Raw genomic sequence first — 14156 nt, 5'->3', positions numbered from 1 at the left:
TCTTTTGGGAGGCCGCACAATACGATAAGCACAGGCTTTGGAGGCAGCTGACCTGCATTGAAATTCTGGCTTCACCATTCAGTTTTCTCATCTGTAAAATGGGAATAATTACATCTGTCTCAATGAGCTGTCAGGAGGGCTTCAATAAGAACACGAGTGAGGAACCTGGCATGATTAAAAAGGAGATGACTGTCCCTCCTTCTCTGCAGAACAAAGTGGGTTAAAAGAGATTTTTCTCCTGGCTGAGAGGACTCCTGGGTGCCCATCCCAGGACCATGTGCCACACGGAATTGAGGAGAAGCATAAGAGAAAGTTACTGCCTTTTTAGCCCAGAAACTTTAGAGTAGGAGTGGCAAACGTGGATGCCAACAGGCAGTGGTGTGCTGATAAATGTTTAAAAACTGGCTCTCTAAAGCGGCCAGGCAGCCCAGCTTCAAGAAGACTCCCCATGCCGTGCCTGGTAGGCACCCTCCCTGCCAAGATGCCCAAGGGGAAGGTCAGCTCAGCAGAGGGGTGGCAAAGGAAGAGATCAGGGGAAGATCGGCGAGGCTGTCAGCTAAACCTGCTCCTGCAAAAGTGGAAACAAAGCCAAAAAAGGCAGCAGCAAAGGATAAGTCTTCAGACCAAAAGGTGCAAACAAAAGGGAAAAGGGGAGGCAAAGGGAAACAGGCGGAAGTGACTAACCAAGAAGATTTACCTGCAGAAAACGGAGAAACTAAAAATGAGGAGAGTTCAGCCTCTGATGAAGCAGGAGAGAAAGAAGCCAGGTCTGATTAATATCATACACCATGTCTTATTAGTGCTCCCTGTCACCCTTTTGCAATCCAGAGGAATATTTTAATCAACTATTTTGCAAATGCATGTTTTTTAGTAGTTCTAGAAACATTTTAAGAAAGAGGGAATCCCACCTCATCCCATTTTTTGAGTGTATATGTTTTTTTAAGAGGTGAAATCATTTGCTGGTTGTTTATTTTTTTGGTATAACCAGAAAATAGTGGAATATTGAATTCTGGGAGGCTTTGACTGTCTTGGGCATCAGCTTAACATTTCATAGATTTTATATCCTATAATACAAAGCATACTAAATGACAATTTATAGTCACAGTCATACATTTAATGTGTCTTGAACATTTAAAATTACTTCTATTCCCATGTTGGTTTTTAGTAGAATTGTTTCGTAAAGAAAACCACTCCTTAATCATTGCTGTCCCTGTCAGAATTGTGTGCATTCTGTAACATCTTTGGTTGTGGTAGTCCAGTTTTCCTAATAATTTTGTTAATGTATTGTGAATGATTGAAAATTTGTGTGTGTGGTGTGTAGGGTATTAAACTGGGAGTTGGTGGGACTTATGTAACTGCTTACCAACATCTGGAGATACTGGTACTTGACCTCCTCTTCAGGAAACTTTGCTTCCAAATCTGAAACTGGGAAATCCCTGGAATAACTATTTTTAAAAAATTACGATACATGGCTGTTTAGAATTTTGGTATATATGTTAAGAATTGTGTACAAATTGAAATATCTGTGTAACGATCTTCAACACAACCAGTTAAATCTCAATTATGAAAAAAAATGGCTCTCTAAAAAGACATATGCATATACATGTTTATTATAAGTTTTTATTTGTGTAAAGGATGTGTAACATATAATTTATAAATAATAGTAAAATATACAGTATTCTTTATTGATAATTCCATATACCTATCAATTCCTTCAAAATGCTGTCACTGATTTTTTGAGGAACACTTGTATCAGTAACCAACCTAACATTAAAATGATGGACAAGTGGAGTTTTGACATGAATGTTGGTTGATGTTCTCATTTAAGTTAGGGAGTAAGATGAAAGTGACAATGAAGATTTTTGTCTGAACTTTACTCTTTAGTCAATGACGTGAACAACTTTTTTGCTGAGTTGTATATTAGTTTTCAGATACTGGAAGACTATTTCTTTGAATTTTTGTGCTATTCACATTGTAATGGTATGATATTATAATATGCATATTTTGGTTTTCATCCATGGTTCCTGGCTTGTTCTAACCTTACCCACCTTTCTGTCTTGGAGCTGGCTGTAAAGAAATTCTCTGACCTACCTTATCTTACTGTAGCAGATAAGACCCCCATTTGAGAAGGGGTCCTGCCTCATGCCTGGAAGAAAGGAATGCTGCACAGAGAGGCTGAGAAGAATCTGAACAAACAGGACTTGCTGGGTTTCCCCACCCTGTCTGTTAGTATTTGATCACACCCTTTTTGTCCAATCACATTTCTACATGGTTGTCCATGCTTCAGTCATGCCTACATAATCAATCAGGGTTCAGGGAGCTTCCAGATGGCTGAACACGTGGAGATTCCTGGAGGTTTGCATACCCAGGGAGGGCATGGAAGCTCCTTGCCCTTCCCCCATACCTTGTCTTATGCATCTCTTCATCTGTATCCTTTGTAATATCCTTTATAACAAACCAGTAAATGTAAGTACATGTTTCCTTGAGTTCTGTGAGCCACCCAAGCAAACTAATCAAACCCGAGGAAGGGATTGGTCAGAAGTTCCAGAGGCCTGGACTTGTGACTGGCATCTGAAGTGAGGGGCAGTCTTGGGGACTGAGCTCTCACTCTGTGCATTCTGATGCTATTTCCAAGTAGATAGGGTCAGAATCGATTTGGAGGACACCCTGCTGGTGTCTGCTGAAGAACTGCTGGCTTGCTTGCCAGTGGGGCAAAATCCCCACACATTTAGTCATAGAGGTGTGTCTTCTGTGTTGCTTGCTGCTGAATAAGAGTATAGGAAAAGCATTTTGCTTTTTTGTGTGTTTTTACCTCAAGTGGCTACAGACAAGACACACTATTAAGTGTAATCCACAGTATTAACATTTTTTCCACCAATATCTTAAGTTTCAACAATCAGCAAAACATCAAGCCCTGTTGTGTTGTGTTTGATGATTTCCATAGTGTAAACGCTCCCATCTGGACAGGTTCATGCTACCAATGTGACACACCTGAGCATGGAGTTGGGAAGAGATTTGCAGTACCACAGCACTATTTAGCATTTCCACCATACAGTCATAACAGATGTAAATAACCTCAAGAGCACAGATAGTAGTAAAATAGTTAAGAAACTATGAGTTTTGTTTTGAATATAATTTACTAAATTTTAAGTTTATATAATTTAATTTTTTATAATGTCTGTACTTAACAACTGATTGAAAATTTGACAATCAGCTCTTCTGAACTAGTACAAGCCACCTCTGGCTTACCACCGCACAGGAGATAAGGTGGGTCTTATAAATGTGAGAAGTGGGCTGGGTGTGGCTGAGGGAAATTGGGCAGCAACCCTCCTCCTCCCTGCAAATAGAAAGCCACTAACCAGGTCCAAATAGCTATTGCCCATGGTGTGTCGTGTTGCCAGGTCACCCAATTTTTTCCAGAAATCTGGGTTTTTATGTTGCTGTCTTGATTTTATAAAGCTGGCAACAAATTAAGGCATTTTTGAAAACATAGTGCAAGCCAAAAAAAAACACATTTGTGTGCAGAATTCATCCTATAGGCCCCCATTTGTGACCCCTACCTTCGTATGTGCCTCATGGGCTGTCCGATTGGGGACCCAGTGAGCAGAGCCAGGACTAGGGTGAGGGGAGTGAGGCATTCATCTCAGGCACAAAATTTAAGGAGATGCCAAAAAACTTAGTAATCAAGATAAAGAATATTTTAATGCCATATATTTAGCAATCAAAATTAATGCAAAAAAATCATATTGATCAAAATAATATTTTCAATAAAGACAGAATCAGTAACAGCATTGTGCCAGGCCACACTGGAGCCTGAGGCAAAAGGAAAAATCCATAATACTGATTTAGGACTAGGGGAGCTTAAGGACCTGTCTATCAGTGTTATTCTCTGGCCCAGTGCTCTAGGGCTTTGGGGAGGGCAGGGACATTCAAGGTTTGGATCTGGGAATCTTTTTTCCAGGCCTCAGCTCATCTTGCAGGCTTCTATTTTCTGTGTGGCTCCATGGAAAGCACAGAGAATGCCTGCCCAGCAGCCTCCCCCAAACCCAGGAGATCTGAGTTCAGAGGAGAAGCAAGATCCGCCCAAGATGGAGTTGATTGCACATTAGGGCTTGTAGTTACTGACAACCTGGGGGTTCACCACTCCTGACTCTGCAAGGTCCTTGCTATATGACACTGGTCAGCTAGCTAGAGTTTCCCAATTTCCTGTGATTTGGGACCTATGCTCTTTTCCCTGACTTCCACCAAGTCACAGCATCTTGTTTACTCCTTGTGGAGTTTTACCTATTGGATCCTAGAATCTAAAGGTTAACTCTTTCATCCCCTGCCTCCAAGCAGGAAAACACTTTGCTTCGCCTAGACCAGTGGTTCTCAAAAGGGGGTTGGGGGTGGGGTGCGATTTTGTCCCTCAGGGGACATTTGGCAATGGAAACATTTTTTATTGTCATGACGGGGGGGGGGGTGCTACTAGCATCTAGTGAGTAGAGGCCTGAGATGCTGCTAAACCTCCTACAATGCACAGCACAGTTCCCTACACTGTAGAATCATCTGGTCCAAAATATCAATGTTAAAGCTGAAGTTGAGAAACCCTGGCCTAAAAAGATAGATCTCTGCCCCATTTTCAAAGTTCTCCTGGGAGGCTTTGTTCTCTGCCATTGCTTTAAAGCTCTGGCAACCAGCAACATCTAACCTCATTCACTCATATTGTTATTTTAGAACTGTTTTTTCCTCTAGCCTCAAAGGAGATAGAAAATAAGGTCCTCAAGCCCCACTCTCTTCTTGGGCTAACTGGCATTTCCCCCTTGCTACTTCTATGCCTACTTGATTTCTTCCTTCTCCTGCCAGGGCTCAAGTCAAGAGGTGGAGGGTCTCAGTTCTGACTTCTTGGATTTGAAAAGAAGCCTGAGCCTTTGCTCTGTAGAGAGGCAGGCTAGGGGAGGTAGGAGATGAGTCAGAGTCTGTTGGGGGCCATGGACTGATAAGGATGACCAAGGGCCCACCAGATGATTAATACATATTTCAACAATGGGGGACAGGTAGTTTCCTCTTGCCACCAACTCCTGGCTGTCTCTGCTTGTCAAGAAGAGAAGAAAGTTCCCAGAGGCCTCCATCACCCAGGTGCCTCCTCCCAGACTGAGGAGACAGACACAGAATGCCAGCTCTATGGTAGCTCCTACTTCCAATAATAGCTTCTATTTATTATTGAGCATCTGTTAGGTGCCAGTTATGGGTAATGTGACTCCTCATTGGTTATGTAAAAGTTTTGTGGAAAAAATACATATCAGGAAAGTTACCATACTAACCATTTTTAGGTGTACAATTTAGTGGCATTAAGTACATTCATAATGTTGTGCAACTATCACTGTTATCCATTTCCAGAAGTTTTTCATCATCCCAAATAGAAACTCTGTACCCATTAAACCCTAACTCCCCATTTTGCCCCATGCCCCTGGCCCCTGTTAACCTCTGTTCTACTTTCTGTCTCTATGAATTTTGGGCAAGAAGTTTCTAAAAATACGTTATCTATAATCATCACTATGTCTCTGCAATTTCATGTTAATATCTCTACTTCCCAGATGAGAAAACAGTCCCGGAAGTAATTGGCCCCACAGTCACACAACTAGCAAGTGACAGAACCAGTATTTAAATCCAGGTCTGTCTGGATCCAAAGGTCAGAAAAAGAAGAGGCAAAGAGGAAGAATGAAAGACTTGCCTGAGGTGAGGTATGAGTAAGGAATGAGGGAGCGTGGATTTTCTTTTCTTTTCCGCCAGTGGCTCACTCAGGAGCTGCTGTCAGGCAAGCCTCTCTCTGGCCTCCCTAACTCAGGCCTGGAGCTTTGAATGAGAACAGGTAGGTTCCTTCCTGCCTGGTGCCTCTGTTTCCTCAAATTCATCCAACACCCTTCTCAGCTTATGGTTAGGAGGAGGCAGCAATGGTAGAAATTTGGACTCTGGGCTCTAAATAAAATCTGGCAGAGCTTCCTCCTGAATCTCCATCCCTCAGCCCTTTCTGTTCCTGGACAAATTGTCCAGTGGATGAGTCTATCTGAGCAGCTCCCTCTGGTTCTACTTTCTACTGGCTGCTTTATAGGCCACAATAGCAAGGTGAGGTCGGACGACAGGGGATTGTGCCAGCCAGAATGTGCCCAGTGATTCAAGATATCAGTGAGGGTAGGGAATTCAGGAATGGAGGCATTTGGGGTTGGTTGGAATAGTCAGGGAAGAATCCCTAGAAGAAGTGAGTCTCAAGAGACTGGTAGAATTGGAATAAAAGAGAAAGCAAAGAGCGTTCTTGGAAGGGGGAGCAATTCAGAAGTCTTGGGGAGGACTCTTCTCTTTGGAGCTCTGGGAACTCTAAGGACGGAGGAATTCTATCATCTACTCATTCATTCTTTCACTCTTTTATCCAATAAACATATATCAAACACCTAATTCCTGTTAAACATAAGAATAGTGACAAGATACAGTTTTTAAAAATTTTTTATTGAATCATAATTGATTATACATGTTTTTGGAGTTCAAAGTTGATATATGTTGATGATCAAATCAATATTACTAGCATATATATTGTTACAAATCATACTTATTCTTTATGCCCCTTGTCCAATCTCTCCTCATCCCCTTCTCCCTCCCCCCTCCTACCTCTAGTTACCCTAGATTTCTTCTCTCCTTCTGAAAGAGTAATGGTTACTCTGTTGATTTGTTGCCTAGATGATCTGTCCAATGTTGAGAGGTGTGTACAGGTACCCCAATATTATCGTAGAGCAGATGCTTCTTCTGTTACTCTGGAATGGGCTTTGTGGAGAGAGATATCCTCTTCTTTTCTTTGGTCTCTGCTGGTGCCTCTCCTTGTGTCAATGCACTCCAGTGGCTGACAGACCATCTGCATGGTGGTTATAGCATCTATCCACTTTCGTGGCAGCTGTGGTTATTGTGGTGGCCGTGGTGGGCCACCTGCATGGAGGTGATGTTTTTGGCATGCTCCTTACCTAGTTGCTGGTGGTGTTGGCAGTGTGTCTGGTTGTGGGAGGAGGGTCTGGTCTCCGGCTGCATACCTCAGGACCCTGGGTGGGCCCCTTGGCGCTGGCAGTGTCACAAGATACAGTTTCTACCATCAAATGATGCACAATCTAGGAATGGAGATAAATTTTTATACAAACAAATGGAATTTTTTGTATGTAAATAAAAATGACAGACATTATGCTTAGCAGACCATGCACTAGGCAGGAGACCATCATGGGGGTGCAGTCATTTCTGGGACAGAGTCAGGAAAATTTCTTGGAGAAGGTGTTGCTTGAGCTGGATGTTGGAAGATAAGTAAGAATTGGCTGGAAAGACAGCAGGGGAATAGTGTGAGTAACTGCCTGGGAGCATAAAATTGCCTGCATGTGTGTAGGGATTCTGGGAATTCTGAGAGCTGGAGGGTAAGAAGGCACACATGGGGCTGGAGGTGTAGGCAGAGGCCACATTAGGGAGGGTCTTATATACCATCTTGGGGAGCTGGGCTTTATGCTGAGGGCAATGGGAAACCATGGGAGGGTTTTTAAGCAGGGAGATGAAAAGACCAGATATGCATTTTAGGACTGCAGCCATTGAAGGTGTAGACCAGAGGGACAAAAACTGGAGGCAGAGAAACTTACTAGACCAGTGTAATAATCCTGTTAAGAGAAGAAGATCTGACCTAAGGCTATGTCATGGACTGATAAGAAGGCGATGGGTGGAAGAGATATTAAGGAGGTGGCATTGAGGGTACTCGGTTACCACTTAGATGTGGAGAAGAAGCACAAGGGAGGGTTATGGGTAATGATCAGGATTTTGGCTTGGACAACAGTGCCATTCACAAAGACAGGAAGAGAAGTGGGTTTAGGGGAGAGGTAATAATATCTAATATTAATGGAGCATTTACTATGTACCAGGCACTTTTCCAAGTCCTTTACTTATGTGAGCTCAGATAACCTATACAACTATATGAGGTAAATGCCTTCATTAGCTCCATCACACAGATGAGGAAAAGCAAGCATAGAGAGGTTAAGCAACTTGCCCAAGGTCACGCAGCTCTGAGCATCTAAGTCCAAGTCTGAACTCATAGCCACTATGCTACTCCTTCTTGAGGAAATAAATGTAGTCTGGACATGCTGAGTTGGAGATACTCATGGCCATCCTGACAGACTGCATCCTCCAGGACTGCACAAGGTTTGAGGTATCCTGAGGAACACTGATGTTGACAGAGTGGAGAGATCGGCACATTGGCTAAAGTGGAGCAGCCAGGGAGATAAGAATCAAGACAACTTGGCTTCTTCAAAGCTAAGGGAGAAGAAGGAGAGGTCCCAGTGGCCGCTGCCAGATTGGGTTTAGGAGGGGATTAGCAAAGGCTGGTTGGGATGAAGGCTGGGGTCTTGTCTTGACCCTGAGTTCGCACAATAAGCATGCCGAGGCTGCTATATTTAGATTGAGCCTTTATTGGGGAGGCTGAAGGGAAGGTGTCGATGTAGATAATGGGTGTAAATTCCCCCCTAACTATACCTTGGGAATGTTTTCAGTAATCCTCAGGATCAGAGGCTGCAGAAATGTAAAGTACGGTGAGATTTTTTTGCAATTTGAGGCCTTAAAGAGCATCCACTGGGCCGGGATGGGGGATGTGAGACATGTTTCTTCCAAACCCTGACATGGTGACCAAAAATCATATGTTACCCTGGAACCTGGAGGAAAAACAATCTAAGTCATGAATTGTCTGCTGTGGCATCCTGGGAAAAATATGCCTGGTACTATGTAGGTTTGAAGAAAATGCTCAGGAAGGTGGAAGGCCCAAAAGCCTACTTAGGAACAGTTCAGCAGACGCTGAATTGCAACACAAGCATGCAGCCTGTCTGGGTTAATTTTGGGCTGCATGGGGTCTCCTTTCGGGGGTTGGTGATTCCATCCTTTTTTCTTCAGTGTCCTTTTCTCTGCCAGCTTTTTCTTCCAATCCTTGTCAGGCAGCGAGTGGCATGTGTGGGCATCAGGCACAGATGGAACTGAAGCTCTTGCTGTGGGCCAGAAATAGCTTTGCAAATATCTGGCTGCAGGGGCTTTATGTTTCCCCTACTCTCCCTGTCCCCTAACTCAATTTCTTCCTCAAGGCTGTGACTTCTGTGTCTGCAGATGAGCGACTTCCTGTTCCTGGACTGGCTCCTGACCCAAGTGCAGAACCATTCCACCGTGGATGGCTCACTCTCCTCCTGGTCTTCCTCATACTGCTGGTCACCCTGGTGGGAGATGCTGTCCATGGGGATAAGCAATTCAAGTTCACCTTCAATACCCGACTGTCTGTCTGTACCAATGTCTGCTACAACTGTTTCTTGCCCATCTCCCACTTCCACGTTTGGATTTTCCAGATTGTGCTGGTGGCCATGCCCTCCATCTTCTTTTTTGTCTGTGTCCTGCATCAGATGGCAAAGGAGGAGAGTGTGGGTGTGGAGAGGAGGTACCTGCTGGAGACCTTGCAAAAGCTGGCAGCCAGGGGGCCCTGCAGCAACAGAGGCTGGGGCTCCTGGGATCCTCTTACTTCCTAGAGGGGCAGGTCCTACTAGGAGAGGAGATTCTCCTCAAATGCCTTTGGGCTACAACCCAGTACCCCAGCCTGCAGTCACATAGTGTCTTGGCCATCCACATTGCCCACGTGGTGATGTGGGCCTTTATGGAGTTGGTGTTCCTGGCAGGGTAATACTCTCTGTTTGGGTTTGATGTTCTGTACTTGTTTAACAGCCACTCCTCCTCCTGTCCCACCAGTACCGACTACTTTGTGTCCAGAGCCACAAAGAGGATGATCTTCCTGAACTTCATGTTTGGAGAGGGGGGCGGGCTTCTTCCTCCTGAACCTGGTGGAACTGCACTACCTGGGCTGGGTCTTTCCCTGCTAGGCACTCTTTGTGGCCTGCACCAGCTGCTGCCATTTCTGGGGCAGCCTCCCAGCCTCTCCTGCTCCACTCTGATGAGGAAGCACTGGGCTCCAAGTGCCCTCCTGCCACTAAGGGCCTGGGCAATGCAGACCCTGGGACAGTGTGCCCCAGGCTCACCACTCAGCAGTGAGAAGCAGCCAGCTCAGGGTTGCAGCAGAGACCTGAGCTCTGCCTGGGCAATGCCACCCAGCAAAACATCCTGCCACCTTGCTTAATCCTTGAGGATGGGAAATGTGGGGTGGGAGTGGAGAAACCTGCTTCCTCCTGAAGACATTACCTGAACAGACATAGTGTAACAAACTGATCAAGAGTGAGGCTTCTGGAACCAGACCATCTGGGTTCAAATCCCAGCTCTGCCACTTACCAGCTGTGTAACCTTGGACAAGTTGCTTAACCTCTCTGTATCCTAGTTCCTTTACCTGAAAAATGGGAATAATAATAGATCCTACCTCATGAGGATGTTGTGAGGGTGAAAGGAGCTCACACATGTAAAGGGCTTATCAGTAGCTGGTAACAATGAACATCAGTTTTGGTGATGGGGAGCAATAATCAGCCACAATGTAGATCGACAAAATAAAATTAAAAAAAAAAACCAAAAAAAAAACCAATGAACATCAGCCATTGTATTAACCCTCACTGCCTAGAGCGTTGCTTTTGCCTTGCTGCCTGGTCTGTTCCAGAATCCTGGAATCAATTGTCAACTCCTCCCTCGCTTACTCCTCTGGCTGCTAGTAGCCGAGTCCCCACACAAATCTTTCTTTCTAGTCTCTCCTATTCCTGTCCCCTCCTTCCATCCCCACCTCATCTCCCTGGTTCAGACTTGTGTCCTCGGTCCCCTGGACCACTGTGGCTGGACCTGCCAAGCACCTCTCTGCCTGCATTCTCTGCACTGCCCCCCCCATTCCAACCTGCACTTGCCTCCCTGTCGACTCTCCTTGAGTTAATCACTTGAAGCCCCTCATCTGCATCTTCACGAGCCATCCCAAACCTCTCTTGCTAGCCTGATCACCCCCTCTTTTCCACTGAAGCCTTCCATCCCAGCCACCCCAGGAGCTGCGAGTGCCCAGGACCTTCACAGGCTTCCTCATCCGCCCACCCTTTGCTCATGCTCCCTTCCACCTGGGAGGCTTCAGAGCTGGACCAAGTTCAAATTCTGCCCTGCCACGCGCTGGCTGTGTGACCTTGGACAAGCTACTTGGTGCTTTGGGGATCAGTTTCGTTCTGTATAAGAAGAGACTCATTGATAATACCTACTTCACAGGGTTGTTGTGAGGATTACACAAGATAATCTAAGTAAAGTGCCAGGCATGGCACCAGCAGTAGATACTATTATTATCGTCTAAATTCCACTATGACGGGCTCGCATCCTACTCTCTTTCTGTGAAGACTTCCTTGACCACTCCTCTGATCTTTTTCTCTTCTGAGCCCCCATGAGGATTTCACCTGATAATTAGTCACGCACTGTTTCGTGACTTCTCCTTTACTGCGGTCTTGAGTGGTTATTTAAATCCCGTCTGCTGTGTAACTTTGCACGTGTGTCTGACTGGTCTTTTCATCTCAGACACAGGAGGGATGATGATGATGTGCTTTGCAGGAGGACGGCACACAGTCCTGCTCCTAACTTAGCACTCTGCCTGGAATAGGGGCTCAACTCATCTATGCCAATTTAATTAATTTTAATTTCTTTAGACTAGAATTAGGAGTGAGTCCAGACAGGACTACAGCTGAGGCATGTTAGAAAACCAGAATAGATAGACATTCCTCCACCTCCTTCCACAACTTGGCCCAATTTCTAACAATCCTTTAACAATTAAGGAAGTTCTTGCTAAGGTCTAATTTGAGTCCTGCTTGCTGCAATTGAAGCTGTTCTTCTTGGACCTCAGGTTATTGATATCTAGATCCTAAAAAGTAAGGGGACAATATCAGAAATAATTGGAGATGTGAGCCTCCTGTGACCCAGAAATTCTATTCCTGCGTATATGCCCCAGAAAATCTCTTGCACAGTTGGCACCTGAATATATGCTTAGAAATGTTCACAGCAGCATTGTTTTGCAAGAGCAAAAAACCCAGAAACAATCATAAACATCCATCGACAGAAGAATGGATAATTAGATTGTGGTATATTCACACAATGGGCTATTATTCAATGGTGAAAAGGACTAAATTAGAGCCAATCATATTAATATGAATCTTCCAATGATGAGCAAAAAGAGCAAGTTAAAGAAGAACAAAAACAATGTGGTATTATTTTTACAAACTAGGCAAAATAATACTTTATATTTTTTGAGGATATATACTATGTAGTAAAAGCATATAGAAATGCATGGGAATTATAAGCATCCAACCCAGACTAGTGGTTGCCACTGGGAAGCAGGGAATAATTCAGGGTGTTTCTGAGTGTTCAAATCGAGTTTGAGTGATGCTTTATTTCTTAAGCTGAACAGCTTACCTTTTTGTATCTGAATCATTTTTTTATTTATATTGTTTTTCATTGTATAGTATTGTATTACATTAGTTTCTTAAAGCAAAGGACCTAACAGCAAATGGATTTTTTTCTTTTTATATTGTGGTAAAATATGTTTAACATAAGACTTACCTTTGTAACCATTTTTAAGAGTACAGCTTAAATAAATTTTCATAGATAACTATTTTCCAACGAAAAAATAATAAAGACATAACCTGTTTTTTTCTCCTATCCCTACTTTTTTCCTTCCCTTTATAGGTGGAGATTCTGAGACAGAGAGAGGTTCAGTGATTTGCTGTATGCCATGCGGGAAGTTAGGAGACCATGCTGGTGCCTCATTCTTTGGAACAGGGGGGATTTACAGAAATTGCTTGTAGTTTTGGAGCCACTGAGACCTGAATTTTAATCCTGCCTCTGACACTATCTAGCTGTGTGGTCTTGGCCAATCTCTTTAATTGATTTAAGTCTCGGTTCCTCATTTACGAATCAGTATAGCAATATCCAGCTTGCAGGGTTGTTGTCAGGAATACAGTAGGAGTGGTCCACAAGGCATCTGGCCTTGTGCTTGACACATGGTGGAAATGTAGCCCAAGTTCCCTTTGCCTCCTGCTCACAACCAGCTAATCAGTGACCTTCTTTTCCTGGGCCCCCTTGTTTGCAGGGGCCCTAGCCAGCTCTTGTTCCCAACTGGAATCAGGAATCTCTTCTGAAGGGACAGCCACTTTGCATGTCATTTTGACATCTTGTACCATGGAAATAATTAATACATTTATTCTCTCAATATATTTATTCATTAAGCTAATAACTATTGGTCAGTATAGGGTGGTAATCAAGCTATGGGCTCTAGGGTCAGAGATCTGGGTTCTAGTCTTGTCTATGCCATCTCTTGGCTGTGTGACCTGGGCAAGTTACTTCAACTGTCTTTGCCTCATTTCCTCATCTGTATCATGGGGATGACGACAGTGCCTACTCCCACTGGATTTGCTGAGAGTATTAAATGAGAACACATGCCTGGTGTTTAGCAGTAGCTATTGCTATCCTATCACAATCCCAACAATGTGCTTGGAACTCAGGGGAGACAGAAGTATGAATCAGACTGGTCTTGAAGCCTCATAGTCAAAAGACATGGTGACAAATAAGCACCATATACACTCATAGCATAATAAATGTGGTAACAGAAACAGGTAGAAAGTGCTGGAGAAAAGACGAACTCTTCTTGATGGAGTTGTGGGACAGCTTCACAGAAGATCTAACATTTGGAATGGACCTTGAAGAACCAGTGGACTCCCTAGACTTAGGACATGGTGAAGGATGTTTCAGATTGAGGGGGTAGGATATAGATGGTATGTTCAGGGAAGAGTAAGGCATCTCCCATGGATGCTGTGTGTAAAGGGCATTTTGGGTCATGTTAAGAAGCTTGAATTCCATTCCATCAGGCCAAATCTGTCCTGCTATTTGTTTTTGTAAATAAAGCTTGATTGGAGCACAGTCATGCCCATTCGTTAATATATTTTCTATGATTGCCTTTGTGCTGCAATAGTAGAGCTGAGTAGTTGAGACAGAGACTATCTGGCCCACAAAGCCTAAGATATTTACTATTGGGCCCTTTACAGAAAAAATTTGCTGACTCCTGGGCTAGGCCATTGGGAGCCTTTGTGGAATTCCAAGCCAGGGAGTGACATGATCATATTTATTTTTGTTTTTGTTTTTTTTTTGTGGCTGACTGGTTCGGGGATCTGAACCCCATTGACCTT

At 44.0% G+C, this 14156-nt stretch overlaps 1 pseudogene; it reads left to right on the top strand.

Annotated features, from left to right (window-relative positions):
- The first annotated feature begins 481 nt into the window (after window positions 1-481).
- On the top strand, window positions 482-777 carry LOC134386936 (non-histone chromosomal protein HMG-14-like; annotated as a pseudogene).
- Window positions 778-14156: the final 13379 nt, after the last annotated feature.

Source organism: Cynocephalus volans, chromosome 10, assembly GCF_027409185.1.
Source record: "Cynocephalus volans isolate mCynVol1 chromosome 10, mCynVol1.pri, whole genome shotgun sequence".
Lineage (NCBI taxonomy): Eukaryota > Metazoa > Chordata > Mammalia > Dermoptera > Cynocephalidae > Cynocephalus > Cynocephalus volans.
This window is presented reverse-complemented; position numbering and strand designations above follow the sequence as displayed.